Source organism: Danio rerio, chromosome 12 (assembly GCF_052040795.2).
Source record: "Danio rerio strain M-AB ecotype USA chromosome 12, GRCz13ab, whole genome shotgun sequence".
Lineage (NCBI taxonomy): Eukaryota > Metazoa > Chordata > Actinopteri > Cypriniformes > Danionidae > Danio > Danio rerio.
The window spans coordinates 9,503,853-9,524,461 of NC_141032.1; the positions used below are offsets into that span (position 1 = coordinate 9,503,853).

Below are 20,609 nucleotides of genomic sequence, written 5' to 3' on the forward strand. Positions count from 1 at the left end.
CCCCTCTGCTCTTCTTCATTGTAAGTTAATATTAGCTGCTTCAGTCCAACATCTACAATAGCAGGATGATAAAGATCAAACCAGAGTGGACATTTCAGCAAGACAATGATCCAAAACACAGCCAAGGAAACTCTCAAATGCTTTCAGAGAAAGAAAATCAAGCTGAAGAATGGCCCAGCCAATCACCTGACTTAAATCCAACAGAAAATACAGATGTGAATGAACAAAACCCACAAAACCATCAAGATTTTTACACTCTGTTGAAGTCTGTGAAAAAATCTCACCAGAGCAATGCCTTCATATACCTTCATTCTCCACATGAGAGGCGTCTTTAAGCTGCCACAGCACCTTAGAAAAATGTTTTCTGAGAAAAATGGTACCTGCTATATAAAATTGAGACTTAAGACTGGTTTAATGCTCCGGGGTAACCTTTTGGATTGTACTGAAACCTGGTTCCAGTGTTTGAAGGTACATACCAAACCTCTGTCAGGCATAAACTCTGCTTAGACACCATGACAGTCAGAAAGTAAGCTCAGGTGAGATTTCATATGAAAACCAAAACTTTTTCGCTCCACAACCCAATGTTATTCAGAGGGGGCAGTTCAGCGCCAGTTAACAATACAGCAGAACCAAAGTATAGGTTGCGGTTTCAATGCAATCACACACATATGTGAGCTGTCTGAATCTGGGCCACAGGATCTCTCTGGTGCACTGTATTTAACCTCTGACCACGTCTCCTTTCACTCCTCGTTCTGACAAATCAGGGCCTATAAAGCTGTGTATGAAAGCCTCTTTATGGAGGGTGAGCGTCTTTGATTGCACCATCTAAATAGTCCCCGAGGCTTCTGAAGATCTGAGGACCGTCTCACACCACGTTCATTACGACGGCAGTGCAGATCAGACTGCTTTGACGCAAACATAAAATGCAAACGAACACACCGGAGGAGGAGTAGACTTCAGTTCAAAGAAACGTGATAATGTGTCTCCGCTTTTCACAAGCAGGTGAGGCGTCGTGCCACATTATACATCCCTAACGGAAAGTGTGAAAAGTGGCTTTGCAGCTTGGCTACTGTAGAAAGGGGACTTTAAAAGTGGCCCACGACTTTCTGGAGCCTCCGATGAAACATGCTTCATGACATATATAGCCCAATGGCTTATTTTTGAAATCTTTAATGACACATACAAACCTAAAAATAGAACGCAATTTGCTATGTTTACTTCCAAAGATGCGAATTAAACTTCAATATCGCACAAAGGCAAGGCAGATTTATTTGTATAGTACATTTCATAAACAATGGTAATGCAAAGCCCTTTTAAACAAGAAAAAAATAAACATGAAAATAAAAATAATGAAAATAAATAAAAATGATTTAAAACAGTTTAAAATGTGTTAAAACAGGTTTAAAAGGAATGAAAAAGAAAAGAAATACAAGACTGCAATCTGACGGATGTAGCACAGTGCTCATTTAGGCCCCGTTTACACTAATGCGTTTTAGTTTGAAAACGCATAAGTTTTGCTACGGTTACGCCATCCGTCCACACTACGCCGGAGTTCTCGAGCGCCGAAAACGGAGCGTTTCGAAAACGCTGGAGAGGCCGTTTTCATTCTGAAACGCAGCTGCTCCGTCTCAGTGTGGATGATGGAAAACGGAGATATTTGAAAACGGAGGCGGGGCTGCAGACATTCGCCTCTCTGATTGGGGCTTTTCCTGAATATTAAGTAGCCTAACACGCACAGTTCAGTCCTGCATCTTCTCCGTGTAAGTTAAAACTTCGCAAGTTTGATCAAGGCTGCAGTCTCTTCTTCTCAGTTTGATATGGAAAACATACCGAGGACACGGGTAAATCTTCAAAGGGAACAGTTTACTTTATAACTTCATTCACATCACCCTGGCTACGTTGTTTTACTTTCTCAACAATAAAATGTAAACATGATATAAGGAACTGCCTATTTTCATTTTAATATTAACAACTAAACAGACAGCAAAAATGTTGAGGCGCCGTGCTGCAAATATGAGCGTCATCTTCACTGTGTGGATATTTATAACAAAACGGAGCCTACAACAACTGCCTCCTTTCAATTTCAGTGAAAATACGAAACACACCCTCTCTTTGCTGAATATCAGTTTTAATCGATAATGGCCATTATAAAAGTATAACATACAATAAGTTTATACATTATAGGAAATAAAGGCAAGCGATCAGTCAATATACAGAATGTACGTGCTTACATTAATCATTAACTTATCTTTGCGCTTAGCCAAAACACGTTACCTGAGAACAAGTAATAGATTCCAATGTCCAATGAATATGTCGTTAAATAAAGACAACAAGATGAAAGAAATATTCCGTTTAATAAATATAGTGAGGTTAGATCCAGCGGGAGATGCTTGATGAGAAGTCCGACTAGCACAGCTCTCATCTGGGTAGATTGGCTACAGCGCTTGCCTGAGAGTGTGTGTGTGGTCACGTGATGTGCGTTTTCAGCGTTTTGGTGTGGACGGAGAGCAGTTCAGAAACGCTGGGTGAAACGCGAGTGTGGACGCTGATCGTTTTCATTCTAAAACGCCGTTTTCAAACTAAAACGCATTAGTGTAAACGGGGCCTTAGTTAAGGCACAGCTAAACAGATGTGTCTTGATTTGAACGTGCCTAATGTTGGAGCACATCTGCTCATTTCTGGAAGCAAATCTGTAATGTATCGAGGTTCTAGGCCATTTAGTGTTTTATAAACAAGTAGTAATACTTTAAAATCTTTTCTGAATGTAACTGGGAGCCAGTGTAAAGACCCGAGGACAGGTGTGATGTGCTCAGAATCCTGCCAGAAAACTGTCTGACAGTCTTTTTGGAAAGGCCAGTGAGGAGGCTGTTACAGTAATCCATCTTGCTGCTGATAAAAGCATAAACAAGATTCTTTAAGTCCTCACTGAAAACAAAGCATCTAATTCCTACAATGTTTTTGAAATGATGCTGATTTAGCTACTGCTTTGACATGAGTACTGAAACTCAGATCTGACTCCAGAATCACATCAAAATAAAAGGAATATTGCACCGTTCCCATCCCATGAGTCAAGGAGCACAAAATCGTCACTTTCTGATAAAATGATAACATGTATTTTTTTGATATGGTAGAAAAAGCCTCTGTGTTTTCTTTTGTTCTTATATAGACCATTTTCTTTGTTTGCTGCATGGAGAGTGCCATAGTGACAGGCCTTGCAGTAGGCTGCTTAGGACTTCAGTTAAGAATGGTCATCAGCCAGAGCAGCGTTTGACTGGTTGTCAAACCTTTTTTTAGTGGCTTACGGACTTTTTTTGTGATGCAAAACTTTAATTTTGAAAGATAGACGTATGTTAAAGCCATTATACTTCTGTTAAAGTGCGAGAGAAAATTTCTCTCCTTCAATGTCTACCGTCAGATCAGATGCTGAAATACAGCGTCAGTATTACCGACCTGTCAGCTGTTATAATGTACTCCGCGGCTCTTCAGAACAAACACACACACACACACACACACACACACAAACAATACCTCACTGCATTATAAAGAGCAAACCATATTACTGGCATGAAAATAGCAGGAATGTAAGCCATGCAATTTCCAAAAACTACCTATAAAAGTAGGTTACTGATACTATTTTGGCTGATTTGCAAGTTAATTCTAACTGAGAGCCGTTTGTTTCATTTAGTTAGTGTGTGTTGCGTAGTATTTACCAGGGTATGTGTTTTTCTGTCATTTCAAAATGCCACTTTATTTTCACTTTGTGACACTTATTCAATCAGTGTGCTAGTGGGAAAGTACAGGCTATGTATGTGTGTCAAACATTTTGGTGTATTACATTTGTTTGGGTTGGTTATATATTTGAAAGAAAGGGAAAATGTTGACTTTAGTGATGACGAGGTTCCATTTAAACAGCACATGATGCTGTCTGACAACAAGGGAAAATGCCTCGCAGCAGCTGTTTTCTATCCCAGTAGATTGCATTTTTTAAATAACCAGTCCAGGAGGGGGTGCGGATCAGTATTAGTTCAAAGATGTTTAAAGACGTAAAATAGATTAAAACTATCATTTCAAACCTGTCAGAATGTGACTGTTTATGCACATCAGCTGCCGACTGGAAGGTCTTAGCATTCTCCTTGCGCATACACGCAAAGCATAATGGGTAATTTTGCGTTCTGAGAAAAAGGTCTATAATAAATTACTTGTGCCTCAGAAAACGAAGTCAAATGCTAGGAACCTAGAGTGGTGTGAGATCGTTTTTTGAGAAAGTTCTAATAATAATCTAATAATCTAATCTAATAATACAAACCCACTTTGATGACGGACTTCAGCTGAGGGATTTTAAAATGACTATAACCAGGGTGTCTGCGGGGTCTTAAATAGTCTTACATTTCAAAAACTACATTTTAGGCCTTAAAAAGTCTTAAATTAACTGAAATATTGTGTTGTAGGTCTTAAATCATTTAAATAGCTCTTTATTTCCCTATGTCCAAGTAAGGGCCTACTCACATATGCTATCCGTACCGTGCCCAGGCCCGTTTGAGAAGTGTAAGTGCGCTGAATTGGTCGCTGAAGTGAGTGCGGTTCACTTGGGCTTTGGAGCGGTACACTTGTGAGTGCAAAATGCGCCAAAGACCGAAACTGAAAGCGAGACGTGACTTTTAAGCGACTGTTTTATATGGGTTTATTAATGATTCTTACTGTACAGTGAACGCAAACTGCCGTAGTTTATTAAAGACGCAAACTCTTCACTGCAGGACAGCTGCGCACCTTCAGCAAACCTCCTAATTCCTGCAGCACGAGGACTGTATGATTGTTTATGAGCGTCAAACGTGGCTGATCTGTTCAGCGAAAAATCTGACTGCGTCACCACATCCCTAAGGACTAAGGCGATATAACTAGAGAAATCTCCACTGTGCTGAGCGAGAGCGCTTACTGAACAGCGCAGCATCAATGACGTAATCGTGCCCAGGCCCGATTGTAATGTGAGTGTGGGCCGTCGAGGGAGACGGGAGGGGGGACAAGCGTGCTTTGGCCTGGTTCGAGGCAACTGTACATAGTGTGAGTACGGCCTAAAGCTACCCAATCGGGCTGACACCCAATCACCTATAAACCATATTAAAACTTTAATATTTACATTTTTTATTGCAAAGAGATACAATTCACAACAGTTAGACATTTTTACAGCAAATTCTCCAAATAAATCCCCTAATCAGAGAAAGCAAACTAAAGCAACACATCCCTTTACATGATCTTCCATTAATACAAAAAGTATTAACAGAAGTAACTGGACCATTAGTGCATAGGTCTAAAAATTCTTTCATAATGGTCTTAAAAGGGTCTTAAAATGTCTTAAATTTAATTTGAAGAAACCTGCAGAAACTGAAAACAACATTTCAGATGTTTTACGATGTGGGCGGTCTGCTGGTTTGTCAATTAACGCATCCCATCATGCTCATTTTTGTTATCACATGATCTTTTTTCATGTGCATTCTGGATTTTATTGACTAAATGAGTTTCCATTATATTTTATGCTCGCTTTTTCTTATCAGATAAAACGTTAATCCTACATTTTCAAAATGTATGCACATCTTTGCATTTTCTATTACGCATTTTTATGCAATATTTCAAAATGCACATAAAAAGAGGTGGATAGAAGCAGCTAATGAAGAGATAGAAGTGATGTTTCCAAAGATGCATTTAGATATATTATCCCAGACTGTTTGCTAATGCATAACAAGATCCATCTTTCAAATCAAATGTGGTACCCACCTTATTTTTTTAACTTCGCCTTTTGTAATTGTGTGAGACTTGAGTTTGATTCAATGGCTGATTAATGGAAATAATGAGAATGAGAAGAAGTTTGCACCAATGTGTGTTTCAAATGGTATATTTTTGTACCTAAATCGGTTCATAATTGTACAGTAAAGGTACATAATAGTAGCTAGTGTTGATAATGTAAGTACTTTTAATGTAATAATATACTTTAGAGCGGCATGGTGGCTCAGCGGTTAGCAGTGTCGCCTCACAGCAAGAAGGTCGCTGGTTGGAGTCCCAGCTGCACTTGTTGGCATTTCTGTGTAAAGTTTGCATGTTGTCCCCATGTTCGCGTGCTCCGGTTTCCCCTACAGTCCAAAGACCTGCAGTACAGGTGAATTAAATGTAATAAATCGGCTGTAGTGATTACCCAATGAGTGTACCCAATACTGGGTTGCGGCTGGAAGGGCATCCGCTGTGTAAAACCTATGCTGAAATAGTTGGTGGTTTATTAGGTGTGGTGCCCTCTGAAATAGAGACTAAGTTAAAGGAAAATGAATGAATTATGGAACCTTTAGGAACAAAAAATTTACCATTCGAAAATTGTCACTGTTTCCTGTGTCCATTAGAATGTGTTCTGTATATTTTGATACTGTTCTTAATTATGGAACACTAATTCACCAATATTTTCACAAAGAGTTAGTAGCAGGGAGAGGGGATAGTTCATCTAAAAAATGAAATTCTGTTATCATTTTCTCACGCTTGATCAAAAACTATTTGAGTTTCTCTCTTCTATTGAATACAAAATATCTTGAAAAAGGTTGGTTGCTGAGACCCATTGACTTTCATAGACATAAATGGAAGTCAATGGGCAATAATGCAATCTTAATTATATTGTTATTTCTTCACGTTTCTTGAGCCAAAAATCAACATATTAGAATAAGAATGATAATCAGAATGGTGCTAAAAATTCAGCTTTAAAAACACAAGATTAAATTCAATTTTAAAATATACTCAAATAGAACACATTACTCAACATAGTTCAAATACACTCAAAAAATCACATTAGCTGTTTGTCCAAACTACTTATTTATAACGAGCTTAAACAACACTCCTCTCAAATTATTTGTGGGGACAACTTAATAATTTTATGTTCAGTCTGCTTAAATTTAAAAATCAAAAAGAAAAACCCTCAATTTCTTCATGTTATATTCATGAATAGTATATACCAGTGGTTCTCAAACTTTTTTTCATCAAGTACCACCTCTGAAAAAAGATGTCTTTCCAAGTACCACCATAATGAGCAGTATTGAAATACAGTAGCGTAGTTGACCAATTTAAGCTACAGCTATACACAGTCCAAAAACGTGGCAGATTAATTACTATTATTAAGAATATTTATTATTGTCAGCCACTTATACCATTACCATAACCATTATAAATAGTCTGAACGTTGAGACTGTTGTGTGAAAAAAAAAACTAAAAACGTCAACATTTAAATTAAAATGTGATTTTAAAAGTTAAAATTATAGGTTACTGTTCTTAAAAAGTAAATATGCTGTACTTAAATGTAAAGTATTAACATATAGTAGTCTATTCGTCAACACCTGGAAATGTTACCTGGACCTCATAATTATAGGCTATATGTCATCATATTCATTTACAAATCATTTTGATAAATTTTTAAATATATGTAGCATGTACATATGACATATGTGATTCATCCATAAAAGGAAGCCCGCGCACCAGTTTGAGAACCACCGCTATATACTATATACATTTCTGAAGAGTGCCAAATATGTCCTAGAGGCTACTTTTTTTTTTCCACCAGAGGCCACTGTGAATTCTTTTTGAGAACTTAAATTTCTCTCGCGAGTGCCATTTGCGCCTGCTGTTCTCATGTAAATCCCCCAGAGGCCCCTATCAACTGACTGACCAACTGACCAAACGATAACCCCACCCACCCATTCTCTAAACCCAACCGACAGTGTTTTCAAAAGCACCAAGTGACCAGCGCCCACCCATTTACCTAAACCCAACCGACAGTGTTTTCAAAAGCAATCCAGAAAAAGAAAAGCCCTCGGCTAATTTTTTACCATGTTTTACCACATTAAAAGTTATTTACTTGTTTATTTTATTTGTTGCCCTTTTGGAAGGTACAAATTTGTATCTAAAAGCTCCATATTAACACCTTAAGGGTATATTAGTACCTACAAAGTACAAAAGTGTTCCTCTTAAAATGTTTAGGTACTAATATGGACCCTTGAGGTATTAATATGGACCTTTTAGGTACAAATGCGTACCTTTTAAAAAAGGTACCACCCCACTGACATCTCACGTACCTTTTGTTCTGAGAGTGTATGTTGGATTTATTTATTATTTATTTATTAATTATGGAATTATTATATTTCTAGTTTGGGCTGGGATCAAATACATGTTAATCAGAGGAGATATTAAATATCTGACTGTTTGGATACAGAGATGTGCCTTCATTTATCACACAATTACAGCTGTTTGTCTTTAAAATTGTAACTGGGACATTGGGAGATTTCTCCATACTTTAAATATGTGAAAATCCAAATTTTTGCTTTCCGCCCAGTGTCTGTCGTTGACCTAATGCTAGTCACAAAAACAAGATAAGATGGAAGAGGACAGACTGGATGACTAGACTACAAGCGTCACCTCTCTCTCGTTTCTTTGTGTCCTTCTTGTCCCCCAGCTCCGGGTTAACCTGCAGGGCCCCGGGACAATTCACATCTCCAGGTCTAGCAGGAAACAAGGGCCGAGGTGCACAATGCGGCTCCTGTAGACATGTTGACTCCAGCTTAATGACGCCACTTAGCAGGTAGCTCCTCAGACGGCCCTGTGCCAAGTGCTGTAAACCACACTCTTTTCATACCGAGGCCCTCCTCCATTCATCACACTCTTACAACTACTTCTCTTTGAAAACTTAACTGGGATGCCGGGATAGCTGTAACACTTCAGGATGGGATGCATTGAAGGGTCTGTATTTGAAGAATGTCAAAATCAAATGTTTGAATTTTAGGGAGAAAAAAAAAGTAAAATTTCTATTGAATTGGCATTGATATGCTAAAGTATATAAAGGTGTTTGACTTGATTTCTTTAATATATATCCCTTAATGGTAATATGTGTTGTACATTAAAACACTTTATAAACAGTATATAAAAATATGGTAATTTTACTTGTAGCATGACAACATTTTTTTTAAAAGTTTGAACCGTTTTTATTGTTACCCAGGCAAAAATCACTTCATATATTTAATATAATAAAATTATTATCACTTAATAAAGTAATCATTCGGGCTGCACGGTGGCGCAGTAGGTAGCATGATTGTCTCAAAGCAAGTCACAGCTGGGTCAGTTGGCATTTCTGTGTGGAGTTTACATGTTCTCCCCATGTTTGCTGGGTTTTCCTCTAGGTGCTTCGGTTTCCCCCACAAGTACAAAGACATGCGCTACATGCGAATTGAATGAGCTATATTAGCTGTAGTGTATGAGTGTAAATGAGTGTGTATGGATGTTTCCCAGTAAAATTACTAGAGTAACCCTGCTAAAAAATCCAGCTTAAACCAGCCTAGGATGATTGGCTGGTTTTAGCTGGTCGACCAGCCTGGTTTTAGATGGGTTTTGGCCATTTCCAAGCTGGTTCCCAGCCTTTTCCAGCCTAGTTTTATCTGGTCAGGCTGGAAAATGACCAGCTAAAACCAGCTAAAACCAATTTGACCAGCCTGGTATAAGCTGGACATAGCTGGTTTTGGCTGAGCTCCCAGCATGGCTGGGCTGGTGAAACTGGTTTTAGCTGGTCATCTCCCAGCCTGACCAGCTAAGACCAGCCTGGAAATGGCCAAAACCCCTCTAAAACCAGGCGGGTCAACCAGCTAAAACCAGCCAACCATCCTAGGCTGGTTTAAGCTAGATTTTTCAGCAGGGAAGTGATAATAATTTTAACCCTAAACCTAAATAATAAATATAAGTAAGGATTTTTGCCTGCAATAATAACAAAATGGTAAAAAGTTTTAAAAATTATGTATTAGAAAATGTTTTTGTAATAAAAATGATCTGCTCTTAAACGATTGTTCATTCATTCATTTTTCTTCGGCTTGGGCCCTGTTTACACTGCCAGTTAAATGTGACCCAATTCCGATATTTTTGCTCGTATACGACACAGATCGGATCTGTTCTATGACCTTGTAAACACGAAAAAAATGCATGCATTTGAATATTCAGAGATCGGTTTCAGGCCTCCTTCATATGTGGAAATAAATCCGATAGAAATCGCTTATTTGACGATTTGACTATCATGTAAACAGGCTGATCGGATTTATTGAGGCAGTCCATTTTGTACGTCATCAAACGTGCAACAATGTGGTGCTTCTCCGCGGTTTAATGACGTAGAAGGAAGAGGGTGTGTGGAGACGCTGACGCGGTAAACAACAACAACAGAGGAAACATGGAGGAGGAAAGTGCTCCATCGCCACAATTTGCTCCCACCAGACCTGAGATCTTTCTCGTACCCACAAATTTCTCTGAATGGTGGAGGACACCATATATAAGCCATAGGGGCAAGCTGCGATGATAACCCTCCTCCTCCGCCTCAAAATCATTTTAAAGTTGTGCGAACTTCGCATATTTCACAGAGCTAAAATCAAGACTAAAACAAGCTATTGTGGCGCTGATGCTAGAACCCGCTTTTATGCATGCACGACATCATAAATTGTATGGCAAGTGTAAACGCATGAATAGGATATGGGTCACAATTAATACAACATGTAAACGAACAGGCGAAAAAATCAGATATAGGCAACAAATCTGAATTGGGCATCAAGACCTGACAGTGTAAACAGACCTTATTCCCATATTTATCAGGGGTCACAACAGCGGAATGAACCGCCTACTATTCCAACTGTTTTTGCATTCACAAACACTCATACACAATGGCCAATTCATTCAATTCACCTATAGAGCATGTCTTTAGACTGTGGGGGAAACCGGAGCAAAACCCACGCGAACACAGGGAGAACTCCAAATAAAAATGGCAACTGGCTCAACTGGGACTCGAACCAGCAACCTTCTTGCTGTGAGGTGACAGTGCTAACTACTGAGCCACCATGCAGCCCTGGATTGTTCAGTCAAAAATCTCACTGTTTACTTACCCTGGCTCCAAACCTTTTTTTGACACAAAATAATATCAGTAGCCACTAACATCTGTAATAAAAAAAAACCCCATAAAGACCAGCATTCTTCAAAATATCTTCTTTTGTGTTCAACAGGTTTAGATCAACGTGCCGTGTACATGACGGAGCACTAGAGCGCTGTGAGACACTGGACTTGAGCAGTGCTAAATCACAGCTCGGCGTGAGAGGATGAAGCATTGCTCTTTAATAGGCAATAAATAAGAATTAGCATCAGTGGGGTTATGTTCAGGTCAGGAGGGTCTGAGTTCACTGATAGACTCTGACTGGATTCCCAGCTGTGAGATCCAGCGGCCTCATCTGTCCCTGTCTGTCTCAGCGTGAGCTCATCCAACATCCACAGCGCTTTCACTTCACTGGAAAAAAACACTAGACTTCACTAAAGAATACACTTAAAGGGAGAGCTCGACCAAAACTCTACTGAACTTCTGTCATTTGGTGACACTTTTTGGTAACACTTTAGTTTAATTCATGCGATTATCTACTGGCTTATCACCTCTTTCCACAAGACAAAAGCGTTATGAAGTGTTTAGCTGTCTTAAATGCTTGAATGTTTTTAATATTTTTTAAAAACGTGTGTATTTTTATATGTATTTATGGATTATATGACCCTTGCATCAAGTTACAAAAACAAATAACTGCTTGTGGAATGTTTTTCTAATGCAACGTCTATGGACAGGACTGTAAATTTGACATTGTCCTCTGTTATAGATGCTGTTATCAGTCTCACATAATTTTGTTTCCTTTTTCTGAAAAGTCTTGACAACACCATCACTGAGTTATTCTTTTATTATTTGAGCAAATATGAATGTAAAAAAAATATTTGTTGTACTTAACTGCGCTCTAAGTTTCCCAAACTATGACGACTTCATGTGAAAAGGGCCCATTATTAGAATATTAACAGTTTATCAGTAGTTATAAAGTGATCCTATTCTGCATCCCTAATAATACCCAAAACCTAAACTCAACTTCACTGTAAAAAGCAATTAAATACATTTGAAGTCAGAATTTTTAAAACCCCTGAATTATTAGCTCCCATGTTTATTTATTTTTTGTTAACTCTTTCTGTTTAACGGAGAGAAGATTTTTTTCAACACTTTACTAAACATAATAGTTTTAATAACTCGTCTCTAATAACTGATTTATTTTATCTTTCTCATGATGACAGTAAATAATATTTGACTAGATATTTTTTTAAGACAGCTTAAAGTGACATTTAAAGGCTTAACTAGGTTAATCAGGGTAACTAGGCAGGTTAGGGTAATTAGGCAAGTTATTGTATAACAATGGTTTGTTCTGTAGATTATCAAAAATATATATAGCTTAAAGGGGCTAATAATTTTGTCCTTAAAATGGTGTTTAAAAAATTAAAAACTTCTTTGATTCTAGCCGAAATAAAACAAATAAGAGTTTCTCCAGAAGAAAAAATATTATCAGACATACTGTGAAAATTTCCTTGCTCTGTTAAACATTATTTGGGAAATATTTAAAAAAGAAATAACAGTTTAATAATTCTGACTTTAACTGTACTTTTAAAAAAATGTCAGTAAACCCATTTACTTATTTTAATTATTTAAAATAAGGGTCATTAATTATATTAATGACCCTTAATTATAGTTTACTCTCTTTTTTAAGTAAAATCAACTAATTGCTTCTTACAGTTACTAACTATTAACAAACAGCTAATTAGTTCAAAAGTTAGTTTACAATTTATTAGTTTAATAGTTTATTAAGCCAGTAGTCTCAGTTAATGTTTTCTTAAAACCGTGAATAGTGCCCTTAACTGAAGTGTAACCGGAGTTTTTTCTTTTGTTAAACTCAAAATAACTTATTTTGAAGATATAGATTTCATAGCCTTTGGTTTTCCTACTAAAGATGGCAATAGCCATGTTTCCGTTCATTTATTTTTATGCACATTTTGGACTATACACTAAAAGATGAAATGACAAAATGTCAAGGCAACACATGTTTTTATGTTACTTTAGCACAGTTTAAGAAGTTAATCAGGTTTTTTGCTGCTATACAAAATTAACAAAACATTTTTAGTCTTACTGATTTATATCTAGATGACTAAAAAAATTAATTTGATTCAACCTAAAAATTTAAAGGACATTTTATTTACAGGGAAACATCATAAAACTACTTACTGTTATCAAAAAAATTACAACTGTGGTGGCTTTTATTTTATCGTTAAAAATTTGGTACAAACCATAACCATGAACCAGAACAGTAAAACATAAATTGTAACAGAAATTAAACTTTTATGGTAAACTACTGAATTCATTGATTTAAAGTGTTAATACAACATTGTTTAAAAGTACTAACATCAACACATCCTTTGTTACGCAGACAAAAACACAACCATAAGAATATAGTGTCGAGAATGCAGAGAAGAAGCATACTAATGTATAAAAGATGCTTATTGTCATTGACACAGCTACTAAACACCATCATGGTAACAGACATAAAATTAAAAGTAATTTGAAAGTTCAATTAAAAGTAATAACAAATAAACATTATTTATCAACATTAGACGGATCATAAAGCTCTAACTGTCATCTGTAAACCAGATTAATGCGTTTTACAGTAGCATTTTTACATTTTTTACCGCTGAAATCACAGACATTTTTACAAACACCAAAATAAGCATACATTCTGAAACTGCACATAAAGCAACTTATGTGCACAACTGAGTAGAATAAACTGTCTATCTGATAGGAATGAATGTGCAAAAAATAAGGCGCAACACGTATACCGAATAAATTCCAGCATGCGTATCAAAAAAGTGATTTTTTTAAACAGCTAATGTGGTCATAAAAATGGGGATGTTGTGACGGCATTAATCCACGAACCACCCAGATTGTACAATATCTAGGGTCTCGTTTATAATCATGGTGGTGGAAGACAAAAAAAAAAACGTGGAAATGTACGTATGCAAAGGTTGTGATTATAAAATGGAAGAATGAAATTTTAAGTATTAGAACAACATATTTCATTTAAATTTCAACTCAGTTGAACTACTTTGAATTAACATATGAGCCATAATCGTTAAGCAAATAATTAAATTTTATTCTGGAGTATATTTACGTTTAGAAAGGTTTTTCATGCAAAGCTTAATAGATCAAATGTGAACCACTGAAATGTGGTTTAGGACATTCTGAAATGCCTTGACCAAAGGCTGTCATCAAAGTGGTTCAATATTATTACCTCCAGAACTGTCTTGATTGTCTCGGGCATCTTACGCCCCCAAAAGCCACAGCATGTTCATCACAAGTAATTTATTATACTAGATGAAAGGCCCACAGTTAGCTCAGTGGTTAGCAAAAAAAGTAACTTCTAGGATTGCGATGTCATGACGCTCACTATGCATTTTCTGTGAACTGTACATGGGGGTTGGCAATAACAGTTCCAATCTGAACCTTTTATATCCACAGAAACTTTCCATCGCACAAAAGGATTTTTTAAAACTGAAAAGCGCTTTTAGATGATAATTAAAATAAATGATTCTTTTAAAAACTGTTGCCTGAAAGGTTTTGTGCCCCATCTTGATGTCAAAACATCCAAAAATGAGTTTGGTGTCAATTGACTACCTTGATGTCAAAATGACATCTAATTGACATTTAATGTTTTGTAAACAATTTTTGATGTGGTTTTGGTGTTAATGTTAGATGTCAATTTGATGTCATTTTGACATCAAGGTATAGTTTTCGTTTTTTTTAGAGATACAAAATCGAGTGTACATTTGTAACTTGTAATTGAATAAAAGATTTCTTATATTACAATACTAATATAACACTATTTTATACTGTATACTAATATAATACTCATTATTTTGGTGGACAAAAGGGCATAAATCTGTGGATGTAAAATGGACATCAAGATTTTGGCATGTTTTTGACGTGGTTTTATGGCATTTTAACATAAATAGGTGGCAAAATGATTCTTGTGTGGCATGATTGCAAAAAAACCCTCTTTGAAATTTTTATTTTTAAAAGTGTAGCAGCAAAATACCTATATGAACTTTGATTTACAGTATGTGTACTTATATATATATATACATAAACTGGGTTATATAAAGTAACTGCACGGGTTAAAGGTTTTGGGATAGTACCTAGTTATTATCCAGCTTATGTAATTACTATGATAAGTATTTAGAATGTACATGCAAAACAGGACTGTCAAATAAAGTGCTACCCTAAAAACAAGAGCACAATAACCACACTCATGACTAAAAATGCTGTAGTTGGTCTTAACCCCATTTGGGTCTAAAATGGACAAACCCAACTGCTGGGTTACGTTTTTAAATAAAAAAAGTTGAATTTGTCCTTTTTAGCCTAGAATTTAGTCTGAAACAACCCATCATGTTTATAGTGTTTATTTATTAGCTCTTTTGAGATTTTAACATCACTGATGCTGCAATTCTGACTTTTAGCTCACTTTTATATTTTTTCTGACATTTATTCTCACTTTTAGCTTAGCTTAGCATTAATTTATGAATTGAATAAGACCATTAGCATCTTGCTCAAAATGAAAAAAAAATAGTTTAGATAATTTTTTTCTATTTAAAGCTTGATACTTCTGTAGTTACATTGTGTACTATTGTTGGCTTCAGCAGGAGCAATGATATTGCGCAGCACATGAAAATAGTTCACAACTAAGTAACCAAAAAACAACACTGCATTATATCATTGCTCCTGCAGCAGCAAAGTTTCTTGATTATTACGCCAGAATTATAGTACAACCAAAAATCGGAGAAAGTTGGAACAGTATGAAAAACACAAATAAAAAAGGAAAGTAGAGATTTCTAAACTTACTTTGACTTGTATTTCATTGCAGATGATATAAACACAAAATAATTCATGTTTTGTCCGGTCAACTTTTTTTAATTTGTAAATATACGTCCTTTCCTGTCATTCAGACCTGCGACACATTCCAAAATAAGTTGGGACAGGAGCAGTTTAGGGCCAGTAATCAGGTAAACTGGTTAATTAATGTGATTTGAAACAGGTGATGTCAACAGGTGATTGTAATTATGATTTGGTACAAAAGCAGTATCTAGGAAAGGTCTAGTCCTTTAGGAGCAAAGATGGGTCGAGGATCACCAGTTTGCCAACTAATGCGTGAGAAAATTATTGAAATGTTTAAAAACAATGTTCCTCAAAGAAAGAGGGGAAAACATTTGGATATTTCACCTTCAACTGTGCATAACATAAATGAAAAATTCAAGAAATCTGGAGGAATTTCAGTGCTTAAAGGACAAGGGTGCAAACCTAAGCTGAACAACTGTGATCTCTGATCCATCTGGTGGCAGTTCATCAAGAATCGTCATTCTCAATCGATGAATCGATTCAGCGTGTAACATGTTGCATAAAACTCTCAGTGTTCAAATAATGACTAGTGTTGATTATTATCATCCCCTCCCAGTAGAGTCAAACTGTGTTTTCTAATTGTGTCCAATAACAGATGTTGAAAATCAGTGGTGCTGTGTGCTGGGTCTGGCATTGGAATGAACCTGAAGAGGAGCAGATAATGGCAGGTTGGATGAGGGTGAAATGTTGCAAAGCGCTGCTCTCGTGAGGGAGGTAATGGGAGATACAGAGGTAACTCTTTCAGCATATGTGTGTGTATGTGTGTGTGTGTCCAAGTGTGTGCACAAATGTCGCAGACACACCACTCTATATCTCCTCTGCCCTCCCAATGAACTGGGCCAGTCTTCCAGTCCATAGCAGCTGTTCATAGACCATCCATCTGATGGGAAGAGCAAATTTATGTGAGAAAATCCACTGCTGTGTGTTGCCATATTCCTGAATGACTTAACAAATGTACCTGTGATGTTGTAATCTTGTATGCATTAGCAAAGTCATTTTTGAGACAGCTCCATCAGGGAACGTTGAGCAATGTACTCAATGTGTCTTCAGAAAACAGTTCACAGAGTAAAAATGTTGACTTTGTTTAATAACAGAGTCAGATAATTAAAATGTACAATGTTGCATGTACCATTTCGGTGTCTGCATCGAACGGAATGTACAAAAACAGATTGAATGCAAGTATCTACTTTAATGCATCAATTAAAGGTGCACTATTTAAAAAATATTTTTGGACCACATCTAATATTGAATAATAAGCTTGCACAACTCTGATAAATAGCAAAAAACAATTAAAATAATAATGATAACCTATGGATAAAAGGTCAACCAGGTGGTTACGACTGTTAAAGGGTTAAAGGGACAGGTCACCCACAAATATGAAAATTACCTCATCATTTACTCACCCTCAAGTGATTTTAAACCTTTATGAGTTTTGAATTTTTTTGTTGAGCACAAAAGAACATATTTTGAAGAATGCTGGTTGCAGGCCCTAATGATTTCCATAGTAGGAAAACAAAAATATTATGGATGTCGATGGCATCTTTTTGTGCACTAAAGAAGTAGTCAAATAGGTTTTGGACAAGTGGAGGAGTAAATGATAACAGAATGATGACATTTTCAGGTGAAATATACCTTTGACGTTTTTGTAAAAAATGTGGGTAAAATTGTGTTGCTTAAATAATAATAATCTAAAATTATACAGGGCACGTTAGAATGTACACAGTGAGACATTGTAAAACTGAAATAGTACTCCAGTTTTGTTGTATTTGTAACTAATTTTCATATTGCATATTATTTAAATGATATGATATTAAGGGACTAAGCTGAAAAGAAAATGAATGAATGAATGAATGAAATTAATTTTAAATTTAATTATTGTGCACTGTTCAAATTTTCTCCCCTTTTGTTATGTTCAGGATAAAAACGTGCTAAATTAAACTCTTTTTCAAGTCAAATACTTACTTTTTTTTTGCATTAATCTGTTAATCTACCTCAGTCTTGATCAAAACTACTAAATATTTTTAAAAATGACAGGATTTTAACTCTTTAATTGACAAATTCATAAATGATGTCATTGATTTGGTGACAAAACACACACAGAATGGCGTATTGTCAATATAAAAAGTAATTGTGAACTCAATGTTTTAAAATCTTTTATCACAGTCTCAAACATGTGAACAATAGCAAAAAAGTCTTTGTTTTTGTTTATTCCATGTAGTTCTGAGAGCTGAGATGCAGATTTTGATTTTCTCAGACACATCAAGGTAAGTGTGCAAAGGTCACTCTCACACACATACACACACTTTCATTTGCTGTTATTCTCCATATAAAATCCAAAAACTAAGCTTTTTTTGCACAGGCCTATCTATGGTTAATGGTACCAACTGATTATCAACAGAAAAATTTACAAATTTGACCTCTTCTAACGATCACAAATGCATGGTTATATGGTGTCATGGTTTTGCAATCAAACAAATGTGGTTATAGTGAAAGTCAATGAGACAAAAACAGCCACCAACAGTAAATTAGGGAGAAAGGATGAAAATCAATCAAAAGCAATGCATCAAATGCAATGTTGTTTCACGTGTTCAAGACTGTGATAAAAGGAAGAGAAAATCCAGTCCACAATTACTTTTAATATTTAAAATGAGTCCTTTTTTGTGTTTTTTTCCCCACCAAATCAGTGATATCATTTATAAATTTGCTAATTAAAGAGTTAAAATCCTGTAATTTTCTAAGCAATTTAGTTGTTTTGATTGGGACTGAGGTTGATTAACAAAAATAAAAAAATAAAATAAAATAAAATAAATAAATAAATAAAATAAAATAAATAAATAAATAAATATATATATATATATATATATATATATATATATATATATATATATATATATATATATATTGGATGCATTTTTACAGTAATTTAATTTAGTTTTCATCCAAAACATAACAAAAGGGAAGTAAATTTGCCCAAAGTGTATCGTTGAGTTCTTTAAAAAATTCTAAACATTTTCTCAAAATCTCTGTCCAAATAAGATTTGTTGCCAAAAATCATTCTGCTAGCTGAAACATAGAAAAGTTATGGCCAAATTAAGACTCAAAATCACCCCAGAGTGAATGAAAGCATCCCCAAAAGCACAAAAGGGTTAAATTAAATGAAGTTAATGTTAATTATTATGCAATATTATGCTAATTATTAGGATAATAATAAGGAATAGGATAATAAATAAGTTTATCCTTTACTTTGATTATATGTAAGAATAAAAGAGGCAACAATTTACAACTAGGCCCCATTAGTTAACTAATGAATTAACTAAAATTAACTAACAATCAGGAGTTAACTTTATACTGTATTTGTTAGTACTTGTTTACAAACAGTAGTTCATTGTCAGTTGTTAAATGTTATTCTGCAGTATAAAAAATACATATGTATTAGCAAATATTGATATTCGGGTTAAATGAGATGAATAAATGCTCTTTATTTTGCATTATGTTAACTATAATCTAATTAGCTAAATTGAACCTTATTATAAATAATATTATCAACACAACATTTAAAAAAAATTGTATCCATACAGCACTAAATTCAAATGTGGAATTCTTTGTCACGACTTTTGTACGTTTTGTTGTTGTTTTGTAACGTTTCAGTTCATCCCTCTGTGAGGACAGACAAAAACAGCTGCTTGTGTGTTTTGCAGGTAGGGAGTGAAGGTTAAAAAGTCAGCGAGGGTTCATGTACAGGCCAAATGAATGAGGACGGGGGAGGAGAGGAGAGGACAAAATGAAGAGGTTCAAACCAGCGGCATCAGGTGTTTCACTTTTCACTAATGATAGTTTGAGAAATGAAAGGGATCTCATAGACAGTGGTGTAGAGTGGAGCTCCTGGCACCTTTCAACACTCCACTTCTCAGCACTGTTTTTTAATGATGACAAAAAGGTATAAATGTTGAATGTTCAGGCTGGAGGTTCCCACAGGTCATGGAATTTCTGGAATATCTAAATTCAGGAATTTTAAAAGGTCTATTCCAGACATTGAAGTTGTATATATTTTAGGGAATTTTGTTTGTCATTTAAAAATGTAATCCCTGTTGAAAACTCCTCATATATTTTTCTATATTATTTTTTATGGTTTGCCTATTGATTAGGCTTTTCATTCATTCATTCATTCATTTTACTTCGGCTTAGTCCTTTTAGTCTTCTAGTCTCAGTCCCTTTAGCGGATGCCCTTCCAACCGCAGCTTAGTAGTGGGAAACACCCAATTCAGTTTATTTAATACACCTATAAAGCTTTATAGAGTCTTTAGGCTGTGAGGGCAACCAGAGCACCCGGAGGAAACCCATGTGAACATGGAACATGCAGAAACTCCATACAAAAATCCCAAGCCAGGGCTTGAACCAGCAACCTTCTAGCTGTGAGGCGACAGTGCTAACCACTGAGCCACTGCCTGCTAATTGTCATTGCTATTTTATTCCTTTCCCACTTGTCCATTAATCAGACTTTCCCTGTTAAAATATCAACACGTTATAATAACTACACAGTTTGAGTCATCTATTAAACATTAGCAAACAGTGAATTCATTATTTGTTAAGCATTCATTTAAGGAGTTTATGAAGAATAAACAGTCCTCACTTTAGATTAGGACACAAAACTGGATGAAGTTGAGTTGATAAAGCATTTTAACATACAAATGAACTATTAGTATATAAATGGTAATTGGAACTGTTTAATAATCATTTACTTATGCATTCTGAACAATTCCTAAATAACTGGTTT

The 20,609-nt window shown here is 35.6% G+C and overlaps 1 long non-coding RNA gene across 6 annotated transcripts in view; it reads left to right on the top strand.

Moving 5' to 3' along the window:
- LOC147834393 (uncharacterized) overlaps nucleotides 1-20,609 on the top strand; it is a 529,770-nt gene that overhangs the window by 492,628 nt on the left and 16,533 nt on the right. For 2 of the 6 annotated variants that reach the window (XR_015503839.1, XR_015503837.1), the window contains exons 4-5: nucleotides 8,474-8,599; nucleotides 11,046-12,989. This is a non-coding gene — a long non-coding RNA (uncharacterized LOC147834393). Of the gene's footprint in view, nucleotides 1-8,473; nucleotides 8,600-11,045; nucleotides 12,990-18,053; nucleotides 18,100-19,533; nucleotides 19,645-20,609 lie in introns of those variants that run through there. The other 4 variants (XR_015503835.1, XR_015503836.1, XR_015503838.1 and 1 more) reach the window with 3 other exon arrangements.